The following is a 19,910-nucleotide window of genomic DNA, read 5'->3' as shown; positions in this document are numbered from 1 at the left end:
CCTTACTTTGCTATTTCTACTCCTGTAATCCCAACCCTCCTCGTCCTTTTTTTGCATGAAATAATTGTATTTACTCTTTGGTTCTGTTTTTATAGAGCAGCCAAATGCAAGCATTTCTTTACATGATTCTCTCAAGACACTTCCTTTCAATTAAGCTGTTTACTTTTGCTGAAATTTATCCGTCAATGGCACCACATTCTCCCAGATGTGGGCATTCCTTCTTCTTGCTTTTTGGCAGTTGATATAAGGGTGTTTATAAGGGGCTTTTTGTATATTAGACGTTGTGTAATTTGTATGTTTTAAATGCTTCCAAAAGAGAACAGGACCAAAGATATATTTCCTAATTTCTACACATACTCTCTCTCTCACACACACACATACACACACACACACATACACACACACACACGTACACGCACACACCTCCAACACATTAACTCCTGAGAACATTCTACTTGGTCTGTGCAGAGTATAAAATGTCTGTGCTAATACTTCCATACAAAAATTTTTAATTTCCTGGAATTGGTTGCTTATCTTGGCAGCTGAGAAATCTAACCCCTGTATCCGAAGCACTTTCCATATCAGACAAGTTTGACCACTCCCATATTACTGATAGTTTGTCTAATTTCTGCAAGGACAGAATATCCAGAAAAGGAGGAGTGGCCCTGATGTATAAACATCACCTCAATATCCAAATTCTCACCCAGTCAGCTCCCCAGCTTGACAAGGAAGAAATCCTCTATGCTACCCTAAAATTAAGTCCTAAGAAAGAAATCAACTTACTAGGCTGCTACTTCCCTCCAGGCCAAATATACCCCCCCCCCTGAAAACCTATTAAACTGGGCCAATCTCTCCCTACCCCAGGAAACCATCATACTCGGTGACTTTAACATCAACTGGCTATCCTGCAGTAGTAAACCCCCAGCACTCCATCTGGATCTCCATGGCTTCTCAGAACTTAAACAATTCCAACCAGGCTAAATAAAAACCCCAATAATCACACCATTCTTGATTGGGCCCTAGTCAACAAAGATCCTCACGCTTACGTGGCAGGCTCCTTACCTGACTCCTTAAGTGACCATTCCCCAACCTTCCTACTAAAACACCACATAAATAGCAGCAGACCCATTGTCCACCGACACATTCGCTACAAAGCTAAATTCAACTCTAGCTCCTTCACCACCTCCCTACAAGAAATAAACTGGCCACCCCTAAAATACCTCAACCTAGATGAAGCAGTCCACTACTTTAACAGCACTTTCCTCAACATCCTTAACTCCCATGCCCCCCAAAGATGCACCAAAAATCCAAACTAAAAAATCCCCCTGGCTACAAAAAAACACCAAAGACCTTATGAAATCCAGGGATAAAATATGGGAACAATGGCGCACAACCAAAAACCCCTCAGATAGGCAACTATTCCTTGAACTATGTAACAAAGTCAAAAAGCAAGTAAAAGCACACAAAGCCCTTTTCTATCAGACATCCCTAAACTCCTCCCAAAACAACCCAAAGCAATTCTGGTCCACAATTAACTCTATCCTCTGCCCAGGGAAGGTAAACACCCCCATACCAACCCCCCCCCCTTCTCTCCACCAGTAGCATAGCTGACTCTTTCAACAAACATTTTACAGAGACCGTTCCATCCCTAACTAAAAAATACTTCCCTACATCAACATCCCCCACACCCAAACCAACTCCACCCCTCCCTCCCTTCTTCCTTTACACAGTACCCACCTCCAACATAAAAAAACTACTGACAAAACTTAAACCCACAAGACTAGCAGCTGACAACCTGCCCACAGAATACCTAAAAATAGCAGCTAATGTTTTAGCTTATCCCATCTCCATATTAATCAACTGCTCCATATCTGAGTCCTATGTGCCAACCTTATGGAAAATATCCCACATCATACCCCTACACAGAGACGGCCCCTCAGCAGACATCTCCAACTACTGCCCCATTCCCATCCTCCCAGCTCTCTCCATGATACTCGAAAAATGTATCAACTCACAGATCTCCAATTATCTCCTAGACAATAATCTCCTCTCTTACACACAGCATGGTTTCAGACCACACCATAGCACCACAACTGCTCTGCTCTCCTTCACTAACATCATTCTCCAACATAAAAACAATGGCCTTTTCTCCTCTGCTGTATTTCTTGACCTATCGAAGGCTTTTGATACTGTATCACATGATCTTCTACTCTCTGCACTCTCCAACCTCTCCTTTTCCATACCCGCCATCAGTTGGTTCCACCGCTATCTACACGGCCACCAGCAGTCAGTTGACTGGCACAACGATCTATCCCCTCGCCTCTCTGTTACTCTCGGGGTTCCCCAAGGCTCCATCCTTGGCACCTTGCTTTTCTCCATTTTTACCAATGACCTGCACACTGCCACCAAACATGCCTCCCTCATACAGTATGCAGATGACTCCACTCTCATCTGTCCAGCTCCAACTCTAACAGAACTACAACAGATCACTCAAGTATCTTTCTCTTCTGTTGAAAGTTGGCTATTAAATGCTCTACTCCTCCTCAACCCAAATTATACCAAACTCCTCATCTTTCAACCCTCAAAATCTACCCCGAACATCCCCCATTTCAACATACTTCCATCTCACCAACAGCCCACACTAAGCTACTCGGTGTACAGATTGACAGCAAACTCAAATTTGACACTCACATATCACTCACAATAAAAAAGTCCACAAAAAACTGGGTGCCTTGTATAGAAACCAGCAATACCTAACCAAACCAGCCAGAATCTCTACCGCAACTTCCCAACTAATCTCAACCCTACTCTGTGCATCACCCATACTCACAAATCTTCGACAATCAGACCTAAAGAAAACTCGAAGCCTGCTACAATAAAATTGCAAAATTTGCATCTCTCACCACAGTCACCACTGTGTCTCCCTTAGAAACCGAGACTGTCTTGAGCTCCCTCAACTCCTACACCTAACCCAGCTTACCTTTGCTCATAAACTTGTAAACCACCCCCTTAAACTTCCCTCACTTCATACACTTCTCCAACCCTACCAGTCCTCCAGACCCCTTCACTCCTGCAACAAAAATCTACTCCAAGTCACCAAACCCAACAACTCTGCAGGGGAAGTGCTATTCTCCTACTCCATATCCAAAATCTGGAACTCACTTCCCACTGCCATAACTACCCTCCCTTCCAGCAGTCTCTTCAAAAATGCTCTTAAAGCTCACCTAAAATCTCACTGGCTATGTCCTTGTCCATACCCCAGCTAACCCCCCCTTTCTCCTGTACCACTAATTAGGTTCATACTAGGCTAACTGCCCTTGCAAGCCATTTTAAGCCGTGCCAGTTATCCCTTGTGAGGCTCAAACCCTGCACCTCTTGCTTGTAAGGCAAACACCTTAACCATTAGGCCACCCTCCCAACCTAGCTGTACTATTAGCTGTCAACAGGTTATCAGTATTTCATTACTATTTCATATCCTTTAACTAGCAGATGATTGCAGTACGATGTTTACTCTTTTCTCTGTGTGAGCAATCAATACTACTAGGCAAATGTCTTGCACCTTATATTGTTATTATACTCTGACATATGTCATTACCTGTCAAACCGTGTCTTTGCTATAAATACGCTGTTTTTTTTTTTCCATCTGAAATGCTAGATTATACTCTTATATTGTGTGAAATGTTGCTTATCTGAATATATGGAGACTTCCTTGTGATATTATACTCTGTCATATAGGTCATTTCTCCTGTTGAACTGTGTCTTTACTATAATTATACTGTTTCTTTTTTCATGTGATATGCTAGATTGTACTCTTATATTATGTAAATCTCATATGTCTGAATATATGGAGCTTTTCTTTCCGGGCGTCCGCTGAAAATGGGCATATACCCAGTCGGACTTTTCTGGTCAACAAATGTAAAATAAGTAAAAATAAAATTTAAGATCTTTCAATGCCTTGTATGCCCTGCTTACCAAGCCCTTAACAACAATGGCTTCATCTCTGACCTCTAGCATGTAGAGTACTAGTTGCAATGGCTGTATATTCAAACCAAATACCCAACCCTTTGCACTGTCCCTTATATTCCAACCTCAGCATATTTTGCAAAGAGAATTTATTTTGAAATATTTATTTTATTTAGATTATTGTATATGAAGGAGATCATCTGCTTCCATCTTGCTTTATACAAGCTCATACTTAAATGCATTAAAATACATTTAGGGATCTGTCGCATTCAATTCTCTTAATTCTTACAGCATTAATAAACTTTACTAAGCTACCTTGAAACATGCAGTGAAGAAATTGCCCCTCAGGGCTATAAAATTATCAAATTAAGAACCACACAGCTGTATAAGCATAACACAGTAACCAAAAAAAAAACTTCTTGCCACAATGTACAAAGAAATACATTTTGTTTAATAAGTTAAGCACATTTATCTAATATAGCAAGACTTCATAAGAATTAAATTAGCTCGAACAAAAAGTATGCTTATATGTACACAAACCAGTCACATGACCCCAATTATGCGAACCAGTAAATTAAAAAAAACTTTTCCTTACTGAGTCTATTTAAAATCATGCTGTTCAGTCTTACAGTCATTATCTTAACACATACTTTCATCCTTTTAAAAATTTTGAATAGATAATTCAATATTGGTAACTCTTATATTTTAAAACAATATTAAAAGATGTAGTTTAATTTATATCGGTCATTAGCCCAACCGGCAACTAATAAACCTCCTTAGCGTGCCCTCCTTGTGATAAGATATTAAACCGAGTTCCCATTTACTTGAATTGGTGGTAGCTTAGGTGGATGTAAAAGATCCCATGACACCTATTGAGAAGACTAGGGGAAGGAAGTTCTCTGATACCCTGACCAAATTTTCCCTAGTAGTAGAAATACCACATTTGATCTCCCTTGAATAGAGGATACTAGCTTAGTAGAATGAACCTAGTCAACAAAGGGTAAATAAAAATAGTTGTAACAATCCTACCCCAGAAAGTTACCGTTGTTTTACTGTTTCTTTTTTTTTTTTTGCTATCCACCCGCGGTAGTGGTGCTGCGGTAGCGTTGTCGCCTCACAGCAAGACGTTGTTCCGTTCAATTCTCAGCTAGAACGTCTTCTGTGTGGAGGCATACGTGAATGAGCGTGCCTTCGTTGAAGGTTGTGCATCAGGGCTGGTAACTCGGCAAGTAAAAATCCACTACCAAACATTAGCGGACCGGAGTTCCACTGTGGCGACCCCTAACTGGGATAAGCTGAAAGACACAACAACATCAAAGTGTTAGTATTTGCCATGGAGAAAAAAGGGTCCATTAGGCCTTTAAAACTTTTAAGTGTGGGCAAAGGTGCTGTCCCAAGACAAGCATGTTAAGCTGTGTTAAATACGTAGGGAATCAGAATTTTTCAGAGAAATGTGCAGTATTTCCTGTGTTTAAACCCTCTAGCCTTAAGGAAAGAAAAAAAATGTTTGCAGTTAAGAGAAACTCAAGGCTACTCCTGCCGATGAGTCCACTTTCGGGGCTTTCCTCTCACCTGTCAAGGATTTAGGTAAAAAGAAGTCCATGCATGCTAAGGATTCTGTGCCCAGTGCTAAAAAAAGGTTAAACCCATAAATGATTCCAAGTATGTTACTGCTTATGGAGTGCTGCTTTACACCTCTCAATGCATAGCACATAGAAGGGGATGTCACCTTGAAAAAAGCATTTCTCCCCACCTCGAAAAGTGTACCATCTGTACTTTGTGCATGTGAGTTCATTATCCCCCACTTTCATGATTCATGGCTTCTGTCATATCCCGCAGTTCAGTATTAGTCCAACTGCATTATAAGAGAATGTGGCAGACCTTTTTCAGTGTTCATTTGATGTAGAGTACCATGTGACCCTCCCCATTAATATGGGTGCTCACAAGCATCTTTCTTGCCCACCTCTTCAGGTCTGTGTCATAAGTTTTAATCAATGAGGATATTGTAAGCCTCACTTTTGTCGATAGCAGACATTGACCCATCATTGCCACAAATTACATTGATGGGCCAGAGTCCATGCACTCAGCCTTGAAAGGTTTGAGGCATTGACCCTGCCATCAGCATTGTTATGCTACTATTGACCAATGTTCTGTTAGGGCTGAGTATTCTGTCCCCAAAGTTCTAGTTTCAGCATTCGACTTCAAGGCCGCTAACCTTGACTGCCATGTAGATGGTTGCCTTGGCCTTCAGGTTTGGGGCTGTATTTAATACAGGTGCCCATATTGCAGGCTTTCCTGAATGAGCCTCCTACCCAGTGACCCAGGTGTTGACTCAGGGACTGCTTATTTGGCTCCCTGTTGAAATTTCGGCACTCGTATCACTGTGCTGACATGCAAAAGAAAAACCCTCTGAAAATTCAGGAGAAGGGCAAATATCAAATTTCCCTCTATTCCTTTAAACTTCTTTTTTTCAGAGGGAACACCTCCCTCTCCCCAAGATCACCATATGTCTGAGAAAAGGAAATGTTCCTTGAAATAGCCATCTGGGACTTAGTATATGTAAGTCTGTTTTTTCGGCCATTTGTCTCAGCAGTAAAGGACTCACTAAGGCAGATTCTGATATTTCACATGGTTACCTGTTTCTTCCCTTCCTGCAGTCAATCCCGCTTTAAGCCAGGACAGTTACCAGTGAGTTTTGGAGCATTACAAGACTCAGTAAAGCTGGTTCTGATATTTCAAATAGTTAGCTGTTTCTTCCCTTCCTGCTGGCCACTCCCCTGTAAGCCAGGACCGTGAGTTTATCAGTGTCTGGCTCGCACTCTTCTTCCTCCTTGGATGCTGCTCTTCCAAGACCCAGTGGGAAACCTAAGTGCAAGAGGAAACAAGTTGCCCGCCCCTACTGTAAATTTGATATGCGACACTCGTTAGCTCATTCTGTCTAATACAGAGACAACATTTGAGAAGGCCAACCTACTTAGTTTCTTAAACTTGAATTATCTTCTGCTCCTCATTTCTCCCTTTCCACTTTACTAAAAAAAATTCTAAGCTTGTTTTCTGCCTTTCCTGTATGTAGTCTAGACCAGTCCAGATACAGATTTGCTGTATCCAGGACTGTTTATAAGCTTCTGAGCCCCCCCAATCCTTTGTGTGTTGGAGGGAAGCCTTCTAGCATCAGTGGGAGTGGTAAGCACTAGTTAGCCTATCTACCACAACAGGAGTGGTTTCTGGCCCAAAAATTGTAGTTTATTGGCCGTTTGGGCAGTTTTTCCATCTCTTTCAACTTTCTGGTTTAAAAGCCCACATTTGTGCTTGTTTCTCACCTCTCCTATAACTAGTTTAGTCCAGATACAGATTTGCTGTATCCAAGACTGTTTGTAAGCTTCTTAGTGGTGCCAAAGTCTGCTCTTCAATTTTTCCCTTAGATCTACTAGTTTTCTCCTCTCCTGCACTTTTACTAGCTTATTAGTCTAGCACTTTACAAGACTTCTTGTAGCAATTATTGTAGAACACAAAAGTGCTACCAGCACTAAACGTTCTACAAGGAAACAGCTCCAGTACTTATTATTAATGCCCACCCCTCCAGGCATGTCTAAAGGTCAGTTCCCTGTGCTTTCTTGTATTAACCTGGTGAGCTTGGGCATCCTGAGGCAATGTAGCAACTGCCTCATGTACACTGACAACGCACTCCTCTACCTCTCAACACTCAGACTTGTGAGAGATGCACTTATATATCCAGACTGGAAGCCACCCACTCTCCAGCCAAGATCGGAATACCTGGTCAAGAGGAGAAGGTCAACACTTGTACCACACCACATGGAACACACAGCCCTCCAGAACACACACCAGCACTGCCTTGACATAAAAACACAAACCGCACACCCACCTTTGCGGAGGCTCTCAATAAAAATCTACCCAAACAGCAGAGACCTCCAAGGCAGAAATGCACTCAACTACCACAACACAACAGTAATCATGAGACACATAACTCCCCTAAACATCATACCACTCAACCAAAGCCCCTAAGGAAAAACAGCATGCCCAACACACTAGTCATAGGTGACTCGATAGTTAGGCACACTGATGTCCCACTCACTAGATTGAATAAGGAGAAAGTAATAGACAGCTGCCTGTCAGGCACCGGGATCCGCCACATAATGCACACACTCAGGTCCCTCAACAACAGGTACATGTATGACTTTAAAAAGTAGAAAGTCCAGAGCAATAACCAAGAACAAAAAAGCCAGGCAGGATACCAGCCTAAAATAATCCAAGTGGAATGACTTTATTTAGTACAATAAAACAAGCGCTTTCGCTCGGCCTAATGCCGAGCTTTCTCAAGTTCATAATAAAACTGCCAAATGGCAACATTAAATAGTCCCTTCAAAATCACATAATTAATTACTTAATTAATGTAATTAAATTAATTTAATGATATAATTAGTAAATAAAAGGCACATCACCAAGCCAATAAAATACTTAAAACAAAATGGTATGTCAGTGTTGTTTAAATCCACTAACTAGATAAGAAAATGCAAAAGGCAAAGAAGAAAGATAAAAAAGCAAAAATACCACCATACATTAATATGTACATTAAAAATGTTAAAAATATAAAAAATTTTTTTTTGAAAATATTTAAGAATATTTAAAAATATTTGAAGGTATGTATAGCTGTGTGAAATTGTCTGGAGTTGGAAACCTCACAGGCGTGCCATTCTATTTTTAAGAACACTAATGATGTTAATATTATCATTCAAGCCTGGGGGTCTGCTGGCATCCAACCTAAGTTGCCAGAGAAGTTCTCTGTATTCCAAGGTTGTCTCCCAGTCGCCCCCTCTGGCATCTGGCAACACTTGTTCTAAAACCAAAAATCTAAGTTCATAATTTGAGCATGTAAGGGAGTGCTTGAAAAAGGCATTAGATTCTTTCTGTTTGGAGATGTCATAAAAGTGTTCATAAATTCTTTTTCTGAGGCTCCTTTCAGTATTGCCTATGTAGAAACTAGTGCAAGTAGTGCAAAACCCTAAATAAACCACCCCTTGCTCGCACAGTTAGTAAAACAGTTGGAATTAAAAAGAAAATTCCTAGAAGGGATATATAAACTTGAAACATTAAATATAGCAAAACATTGTTTACAGGCTCCGCATTTAAATGTACCTGTTCGGGGAACTTGCATGTTCATTGAAGAATTATGTTTCCCTTCAAATAGTTCTTTGAGGTTTGTATCTCTCTTTCTAGTGAACTTAGGAAAAGTTGGTATAATGGTTTTTAATTCATCGTGTAGTGTGAGAACTGGCCAGTGTCTTTGTACAACTTCTTCTATTTCCACAGAGTTAAGGCAATAAGTGTAAATGAAACTACCATGAGTTACCTCCTGTGTTTTGCTATTTATAGTAGGATTAAAAAGAATGCCTTTACCCAAAAGTGGGGGGTAATTTGTTTCCCTATTGTCAATGGCCTCCTGTACTAGAGTGTTGACAAATGGAAGAGGGTACCCTCTTTATATAAACAAGGACTTTAGAAAATTAATCTCCTCTAAAAAGTCGCCAAGGGTACTAGACATTCTGGAGGCTGTGATAAATTGTCCCTTAACAATGCCCTTTTTTTGGTAGAAAGAATGCCCACTTTTGAAATGCAAATAGGAGTTGGAAAATGTAGGTTTCCTGTACAGTTTGGATTGTAGTGAATGATTGTGTAGATCTTTATATAATGTAACGTCAAGATAATGAAGTTCAGAATCACTAATAGTGTATGTGAAAGTCAAAAAATGGGTAGTAGAGTTGAGATACTCAAAAAAATTCAGAAATTGCTCATGGGTGCCCCCCCCCCCATAAAATGCAAATATCATCCAGAAATCTTTTGTAGTGTATTAGATGTTGAGCCCAAGTAGTGGAAAAAATGAATCTTTGCTCCCATCTATGTAATACTACGTTAGCATATAAGGATGCACAGGGGGCACCCATGGCTACCCCTTTTTTCTGCTTATATAGTTCACCATTAAAAAATATAAAATTGTTCTCTAACACTATTTCCATATGTTCAACCAACAGATTGGTTGCATTGTTACTCAGGCCAGCTTCAGTAGTTAGAACTTCATTAAACCATGCCAAACCAACCGAATGTGGGATGCTTGGAAAGAGTTCAGCTATATCAATGGTGATCAAAAGGAGCTCAGGTTGGTAGAACAAGGGATCTATTCCCTTGAGAAAATCCCAAGAGTCTTTACATACATGTTGTAAGGAACCACCAAGTTGTTTAGTTGCAAAATCAATGAATTTGCCAAGTGGTTCCGTAATACCACCTGCTCCAGATACAATGGGACGAAACCTTAATGGTTCTAACCCTTTGTGAATTTTAGGAATTCTGAAAATGATCGGAATTTTGGGTTTTTTAACATACAAATAGTTAAAAAGTTTCTCATTAATAGCTCCTTGGAATAGGTGGTCAGTAAGTGTGAAGTTTATTTTAGCATAAGCAAGATTGACTTCATTTCTTGAAACAATCTCGTATTGGTTAGTATCTTGTAACATATCATAAATGTGACTGTCATAGTCCGAGTTGTACATAAGCACCATCCCTCCCCCCTTATCAGGTTTCATTACTCTAATGTTCTCTTTTTTCAGGTAGTTAATGAGCCTGAGGTCTCGTTGGTCCAAATTAATGGAACTTGTGTTTACATATATGACTCTGTCAATGTACATGTGGGTTTGAATGACCTGAGATGTACCTCCCTTGTCTACATGAAAAGAGACATGGAGGAGCTCTCGGATTATGTAGCCCAGGCGGGTATGACCCTAGCCCTGAGCAGCATCCTACCATCACCCAGAATGATACTACAGTACAAGCAGAAAATTATTGATTTCAACAATTGGCTAAGTTTCTGGTGTCATTCTAAGGGGATCCAGTATCTGTCTGCCAGGGATGACATGACTGACAGACATTGATGCTTTGCCAGAGATGGTGTCATTCTAAGGGGATCCAGTATCTGTCTGCCAGGGATGACATGACTGACAGACATTGATGCTTTGCCAGAGATGGCCTGCATCTGTCACCCATGGGTTTCTGGATACTGGTCAAGGCTCTTGCCACCCCTATAGTGCCTTTTTAGGAGGTGTTCCAAAGACCAAATTACCACTGTAACAGCTACAAACAAATGCAATCTGAGGGTCATGCTGCTCAATCTCAAAATACACTCACTCAAAGCACTCCTTAAAATGGAGAACATCGACATTTGTGCCATAACAGAGACCTGGTTCAAGGCAGCAGAAAGCACCACTGCACTATCAGGCTATAACTCATTCCACACCTTTTGGCCCCGTAACTTTGACTGAAGCTCCAAAGGCGGTGGTGTTTCCATATTCATAAAGGATGCATACACCTCCAGACTAGTAGCCCAACATAACTCATCTGAGATGCTTCAGGTGCATCTAACATTGGGTAAGACAGTGATTCAGGTCGTAGCCTGCTATAGGTCCCCAACCATGTCCCAAGACTCAGACTTCACGTTCCTAAGCACCCTGGAGAATATTAGGGTCCAACCTAACACTCTCATATTGGGTGACTTCAACTATCCCTCCATTAACTGGGAAGACTACTCATTTACCAATACACTTGCCCAACGTTTCCTGGAATTCATTAATTCCAGTGCCCTGGACCAGCTTGTTCTTACCTCCACTAGAGGTAGCAACATCCTTGACCTGGTCATTACTAACATGGGTGACCGTTGCTGTATACCAATAGTGAACTCCTCTCTGGTTAGATCCGACCACAAACTAATTACCTTGGAAATCATCCCCCCCCCCCACACACACACACACACACACACACACACACACACATAGGTAACCACCATGAAAAACTTTTCCAAAGCTAACTTTGGGCTCCTAAAAACAGAGGTGGCTAACTTCACGGCACCCATGCAAATGGAGCTCAGTTGCATGACCGCAGAATCATACACCAATGCACTGTACGAACATGTACACAAATGCATGGATCTCGCCATACCCAACAGAACCAAGGTGCTCTCCTCCAAAAAAAGGCAATCAATCTGGTGGTCCCCTGCCATAAACAAACTCTACAACAGAAGGAGGAAACTGATGTGGAATAAGGTGAAGTCCCAAGACTGGAAAAACTCCCTTATCAGCCTTAACAAAAAGTTGAGATTCCTCATCAAATCCGCTAAAGCTAGCTATGAAAACAGAATTGCAACAGGTAATAAAGGAAACCACAAGGCCTTCTATAGTTATGTAAAGAATCTCCACGGCAATACCCAGATTTGCTCTGAGCTACTGCACAATGGTACCTCCTGTACCGAGCCAACAGATATTGCCAATATACTGGCCGACAGATTCAGTGCCAACTTTACCCCCCCCCCCCGGGACCAGTCACAATACCACTAGATTGCCAGGCACCCAGTATTACTGCTGCATAGGTTAAAACAGCATTGTCCAAGGCCAAGAATACAGCTTCTATGGGACCTTACAATACCCCAGACTGTGTTCTGTATGAACTACAGAGTGAACTGGCACCTCACCTGTGTGCCCTGTTCAATCACAGCCTCACCTCAGGCTTTGTCCCTACTGAATAGCGCACTGCTACAGTCATCCCTCTCCACAAAGGAGGAGTGACTACAGACCCTGGGAACTATCGCCCCATTAGCCTGACGAGTCTGATATGCAAAGCTATGGAACGCATCATCATGGACCTAATAAACAAGGTATAGGGACTCTCCAAACTCTGGATCCCACACAGTTTGGTTTTGTGAAGGGTAGATCATGCCTGCTCAACTTGGTCAACTTCTTTGAGTCAGTCACCAGAGCTGTGGATGAAGGCAGGGTGGGTTCATACAGCCTACCTTGATCTGGCCAAGGCCTTTGACACCGTTCCTCACTCAGGAATCATAGAAAAACTCACTAAACTAGGCATCAACCCATATATCACTAGGTGGGTTGCAAACTGGCTCACAGGTAGAACCCATAGTGTGAAAGTAGCTGACTCCAAGTCAGACTGCCGACCAGTCATGAGTGGAGTTCCACAGGGTTCAGTCCTGGATCCTCTCCTGTTTGGTATCTGCTTCTCTGAAGTCCAGGCCAACACGAAGGGACTCTGGCTGACAAAGTTCACAGACGATTGCAAGTTTGGTAGCTGTTATTAACTCCCTGATTGATGTTGACATCCTACAGAAAGGCCTCACCGAGACCAATGACTGGTGTCAGAACCATGGCCTTAAGCTCAGTGCCAAAAATGTGTTGTCATCCCCTTTGGGAAAAACCCGGTTCCCATGAATTACCACATCAATGGTAATCCACTGAACACAGAAAGCATTATAAGAGATCTGGAAGCACAGGTTGACAGCATCCTCTCTTTTGACCCCCACATTGCCACTGTGGTCAGAAAGTTCTATGTGGCACATCTCAGTACTAAGGGTTTTGCATCCTGGAAGAAATGGGTCATTGTCTCCCTCTACTCTTCCCTCATTAAGCCAGTCATTGAGTACAATGCCCCATTTGGCATGTACCTCACTAAACACCTGCAACAACTGGAGAGGCTGTAAAAGTACCTCACAAAGAGGATCCTAGGCGTTAAACAGTTGTCCTCTATGGACAGACTAAAAAAACTCCAACTATTCTCTGTCTCATATCGCCTTCTTAGAGGCAATCTCTGCTTGACTTACAAAGCCATGTCTGACCCAGCTCTGTTAGAAATGCTACATCTAAAGAAATCCCAATCCGTCCACACCACACACTCCAGAGACCTCAACCTCATTACCACAATCAACAGAACATGCTGGGGGAACAGGTTCATAATCCAGAGACTGCCCATGCTATGGAATAGACTTCCCATACATGTCAAGTAGAGCACCTCACTGGCCCTCTTTAAGAGAAATCTTGATGAGTGAATGGGAAGTAGAAAATTAACCCCAGGGATCACGGCAGTGGCTTTACTCGAGGCACAGGGAACCAAGGTCAGGTGGCAAAATGCTAGGGTAATCCTATGGGCTAGGCTTGTATAGGCCCCAGGACCATTAACCTAGTACATACCTATGAACCTAAGAGGAATCTTCCATTCTGGACCAAGATGAAGACCAGAAAGCTAGTTCTCTTACACTTCTGTAGGACGCTGCAAGTTTGGGAGAGATTTGGAACTCATATGTGTGGAGGCTGGGTGTGCACAGAAAAACTCCTTCTGAGTTTGAATGCATCTTTGCAGAGGTTTTTCTGCCCCAAGGTTGTCTTCTTGTGTGATCTGAGACCCGAAAAACTGGACGTGTGTGATCTGTCCTTTCAAGTGGCCAAGCACTGTAAGAAATGTGACTGTGATGCTTTGGACACCTCATGTAGTGCAGCAGCGACTCGGTCTGCAATAAGGACACATGCCTGGCTGAGAACTGTGCACCTGCTTGACAATGTTAAAACAGAGATCCTTCATGCTCCCTTGACCCATGACCTCCTGTTTGGACCACTTGCTCAGAAATGCTACAACAAACTGGATGAGTAGACAAACTATGTAGTCTCTAATGGCAGATTATTTAGACACAAGCTTCATACCTCTCAGCTGTCTAAATTTTCACAGAATGTCCAGATTCTTGACTCATTTTTAGAATGGTTTCCAATAACATTTATGGTTTTCTGACAAATCATTGAGGAAGTCACTAAATAATGACAGACATTTGAATTACAGGGTTCACATCCTTCAGAAATTGCATGCTAATACAAGAACATTTATTCTAACAACTTTTTAAGTTCATAAGAGCAATTTTTACAACCTGTCCTTATCTTTTGTGGCCATTGTCTCCCCCCCATTATTTTTGGCTTTGTCCAGATTTACTATGCTAAAAGTTTGAGAGGTATGCCCCTGTTGGGGAATTCTTTTTTCTGATTATTGTTCAAAAAAGTTAACTGCTTGAAGTGTGGGAAACAAATCCCACATAAAGACTTTCATTCCTTTTGTCTGTTTTGTTTGGTGACTCAGCATGACATTTCCCAATGTCAGGATTGTGCTAGATTTAGAGCAAGGACCTTTAAGCACACATGGAGTCCTGAGACCTGGCTCCTGCCACTCCTGTGCCTTCTTCTTCTTCATCATCTTCCTCTACTTATGCAAAGAAATGAAAAGACAAAAATACAAAAGAAAAGGACACTGCAGATGATGACATTTCTTCCATGTCTGTCTTACTTGGTCAACAACTCTGATGAGGTGCTTTTGCAATCCCCAGGTCCAGTGACTACCAGGCCTGAGCCTACTGACATGACCCTTCAGTAGGCCACCATGGCAGCTTGCCACCCCACTGTGCTGTCTCCAACAGCTACATCAGTTGGGTCTGAGGTAACTCAGCAGGCCCCAACATTCAATGTCTGAACATTGGCTACATAGTAGAAGGTTCATCTTCTATGGTTGTTCTGCAGGAACTCTCGCCATTTACCCAGACAGAGCTATGGTTGCCTAATAGTGGGCCAAGTCCTGTCTTGCTAAATGGATGCCTAAATCAGAGACCAGTCAGCCTATCTCAGTCGTCAACCCAGTTGTTGGCTATTACTGTCCAGGTCGAAACTCAGGACCTCCTTAAAATTGCCAAGGAGTTTATAGCTTTTATGAAATTTAGGGAGACCAGCCAAGCACTATAGACTACCACTGTAACTTGTACCAGTAAAAGACCAAGAGATCCCCTGTAACCTGTACCAGTAAAAGACGAGATGCCTCCTCTCAAAGGGAGTCTGTTTCTTCAGACTGATGTCCTCTCCTCTTCTCTGCCTCTCCAACATAGGTTTTATCCTTTGCGGATACTTTACATAAAGATGAAGGAGGCTTCTCAGTGGGAATGCAAGGAATTCTCTCAGGACCAAATGCATAAAAGGCAGCTCCTAAGCTTGCCATCCCCAGACCACTAGCTATCCTCACCAGCCCATGTGATATTAGATGATGTCTTCAAAGACATCTCTCTCTACTCAGACTCTTACACCCTTCCCAAGGAAGCTAGACTGATTTTATAGTGTTCTTGACACTCACAAACACCTCTACAAGAGCTCATAAGATGAGCCTTCTGTAGTGTCTTCTGAATCTTTTATGGATGCCCCTAATCCTACTGCTAGACATCCCCTACCTAATGACAGGGAAGGTAGCCTACTAGACAGGTTTGGGGAAAAGATTTACACTTCTCCTACCCTCTCTGTGAGGGTCCTCAGTTGCCAATTTCACATGTTAATATACTTGAGTCCTTGCAAAAACAAATCATTAGCAAAGCAGAGGGCATTGCACATAAGGTATTACCAAGGGGTAAACAGAACACGGTTAGGTCTCCAAACATTCTCCGAAGTGTGGTTATAATGATTTAGATACATCATGCACAGCAGCTGCTACTACCTCTGTTGTCTGCAGGCACCCTTGGCTGAGGACTCGCCACTTTCTGATCAAGGTTAGGCTGAACTCTTGAATACACTGTTAGGTAAAGAATTACCATTTGGGCCTCCTACAGAAAAGGTTTTCGAGAAAGATAAAAAGGGGAAACAAAAACTGTGAAAGAATTTTATTTGTCTCCAACTCCAAGATGAATAGGAATTATCCTTTTAATCCTTGGCCTCACCTCCTAGACTAGATTAGGGAAGGCCTCCCCGATCAAAAAGGCTAAACAATCCAAAAGATGGCAACTGGAACAGCACCTTAGACATGGGGGATCCAAAGACTGTATGCTGTCAAGAGAACAACTGTAAATATGCACAGCTTTCCCCTCTTTTCTCCTGATCAACAAACACCACTACACATCCCACTAGAAGAAAGTCTCTCTTTCCTTTCTAAACCAGTGGAAAGTCATCACCTCAGAGTATTTGGTATTCAGCATAATAGAAAAAGGTTAGTTCATTCATTTCAGAGATGGGCCTCTCTTCTTAGAAATACTAAAGCCTCCAAAAGACCAAGAAGCTCTACCCCCCCCCCCCACCAGGTTACAAGAACTCTTGTAACAGGAATCCATTTAGCCAGTCCCCTCTGGGGAGGAGGCAACAGGGTTCTACTCCAGTATTTCTGTAATCCCAAGAAAGGAAATGACATGGAGGCCAATTTTAGACCTTTTGGAATTAAGCAAGCTCCTAGACATTCTCAAGGTCAAAATGATGATTCTTCAAAAACTGCTGCCCATAATTTTTCCAGGTGCTTACTTGGTTATAGTAGTCCTGAATGACACCTGTCTTCAAATTTCAATAGTGAAAGAACACAGGAGATGCCTTTGATTCATAACAGCAGGTTTGCACTACCAGTTCTGTGCTTGTACCATTTGGTTAATCCACTACACCCAGAGTTTTCACCAAATGTCTAGCCCCAGTTATAGCAAATTGCAGATCACTAAGAGTGCACATGTACCCCTGTCTGGACAGTTGTCTTATCCAGAGGAAAATGTAACGTGGAACTTAAAACAGCCTTACAGATTACCATGGACTGCTTCAGAGGGTAGGGCTCACCCTCAGTTTTCTCAAGCCCTAACTTCAGCCCCAGACAAGAATTCTCTTTCTGGGCATTGTGGCAGACTCTATACAACAGAAGGCCTTCTTACCTCAAGACAAGCTGTTCTTCCTGCCAGACTACTTACCTACTCAGCTTACTGCCAAACAAGGCAATTACAGCAAAGAAATATTCAAGGACCTTGGGGGTTTGTTCATGGTATCCATGTATCCTTATGATTCCCCCTAGAAATATTCAAGGACCTTGGGGGTTTATTCATGGTATCCATGTATCCTTATGATTCACCCTAGAAATATTCAAGGACCTTGGGGGGTTGTTCATGGTATCCGTGTATCCTTATGATTCCCCCTAGAAGTATTCAAGGACCTTGGGGGTTTGTTCATGGTATCCATGTATCCTTATGATTCCCCCTAGAAATATTCAAGGACTTTGGGGGTTTATTCATGGTATCCATGTATCCTTATGATTCACCCTAGAAATATTCAAGGACCTTGGGGGTTTGTTCATGGTATCCATGTATCCTTATGATTCCCCCTAGAAATATTCAAGGACCTTGGGGGTTGTTCATGGTATCCGTGTATCCTTATGATTCACCCTAGAAATATTCAAGGACCTTGGGGGGTTGTTCATGGTATCCGTGTATCCTTATGATTCCCCCTAGAAGTATTCAAGGACCTTGGGGGTTTGTTCATGGTATCCATGTATCCTTATGATTCCCCCTAGAAATATTCAAGGACCTTGGGGGTTGTTCATGGTATCCGTGTATCCTTATGATTCACCCTAGAAATATTCAAGGACCTTGGGGGTTTATTCATGGTATCCGTGTATCCTTATGATTCACCCTAGAAATATTCAAGGACCTTGGGGGTTTGTTCATGGTATCCGTGTATCCTTATGATTCCCCCTAGAAGTATTCAAGGACCTTGGGGGGTTTGTTCATGGTATCCGTGTATCCTTATGATTCACCCTAGAAATATTCAAGGACCTTGGGGGTTTGTTCATGGTATCCATGTATCCTTATACCCTAGAAATATTCAAGGACCTTGGGGGTTTGTTCATGGTGTCCATGTATCCTTATGATTCCCCCTAGAAATATTCAAGGACCTTGGGGGTTTGTTCATGGTATCCATGTATCCTTATACCCTAGAAATATTCAAGGACCTTGGGGGTTTGTTCATGGTATCCATGTATCCTTATGATTCCCCCTAGAAATATTCAAGGACCTTGGGGGTTTGTTCATGGTATCCATGTATCCTTATGATTCCCCCTAGAAGTATTCAAGGACCTTGGGGGTTTATTCATGGTATCCATGTATCCTTATGATTCACCCTAGAAATATTCAAGGACCTTGGGGGGTTTGTTCATGGTGTCCATGTATCCTTATGATTCACCCTAGAAATATTCAAGGACCTTGGGGGTTTGTTCATGGTATCCATGTATCCTTATGATTCCCCCTAGAAGTATTCAAGGACCTTGGGGGTTTATTCATGGTATCCATGTATCCTTATGATTCACCCTAGAAATATTCAAGGACCTTGGGGGGTTTGTTCATGGTGTCCATGTATCCTTATGATTCACCCTAGAAATATTCAAGGACCTTGGGGGTTTGTTCATGGTATCCATGTATCCTTATGATTCCCCCTAGAAGTATTCAAGGACCTTGGGGGTTTATTCATGGTATCCATGTATCCTTATGATTCACCCTAGAAATATTCAAGGACCTTGGGGGTTTGTTCATGGTGTCCATGTATCCTTATGATTCCCCCTAGAAGTATTCAAGGACCTTGGGGGGTTTGTTCATGGTATCCGTGTATCCTTATGATTCACCCTAGAAATATTCAAGGACCTTGGGGGTTTGTTCATGGTATCCATGTATCCTTATGATTCCCCCAAGAAATATTCAAGGACCTTGGGGGTTTATTCATGGTATCCGTGTATCCTTATGATTCCCCCAAGAAATATTCAAGGACCTTGGGGGTTTGTTCATGGTGTCCATGTATCCTTATGATTCCCCCAAGAAATATTCAAGGACCTTGGGGGTTTGTTCATGGTATCCATGTATCCTTATGATTCACCCTAGAAATATTCAAGGACCTTGGGGGGTTGTTCATGGTATCCATGTATCCTTATGATTCCCCCCTAGCAAAATTGATATGTGAGAAACCTTCAGCAGTTCTTGAAAAACACTTGGGAATAACACTCCTCATCACTGGAAACACTGCTGTCTCTCCTACCATGCTTGAAAAGGTAACCATCAAGCTAAATCCAGGTACAAATTTCTCAATACCAGAGACAGACAAGACCAGAACTACAGACAGTTCCGTAGCAGCCTGGGGAACATGCTTAGGACACATGAAGGTGTAAGGTGCCCATACCTCAGCACACATGAAGGTATAAAGCATCTAGACTCCAGTGCAAAGAAAACTTCACATATACCAAAAGGTGTGGGCATTCTTTTTTTTTTTTTTTTTTTTTTTTTTTGGTGATGAAAGCATTTC

This window comes from Protopterus annectens, chromosome 7.part0 (genome assembly GCF_019279795.1).
Source record: "Protopterus annectens isolate FY-2018-M chromosome 7.part0, PAN1.0, whole genome shotgun sequence".
Lineage (NCBI taxonomy): Eukaryota > Metazoa > Chordata > Ceratodontiformes > Protopteridae > Protopterus > Protopterus annectens.
Note: the sequence above shows the minus strand (reverse complement) of the source record.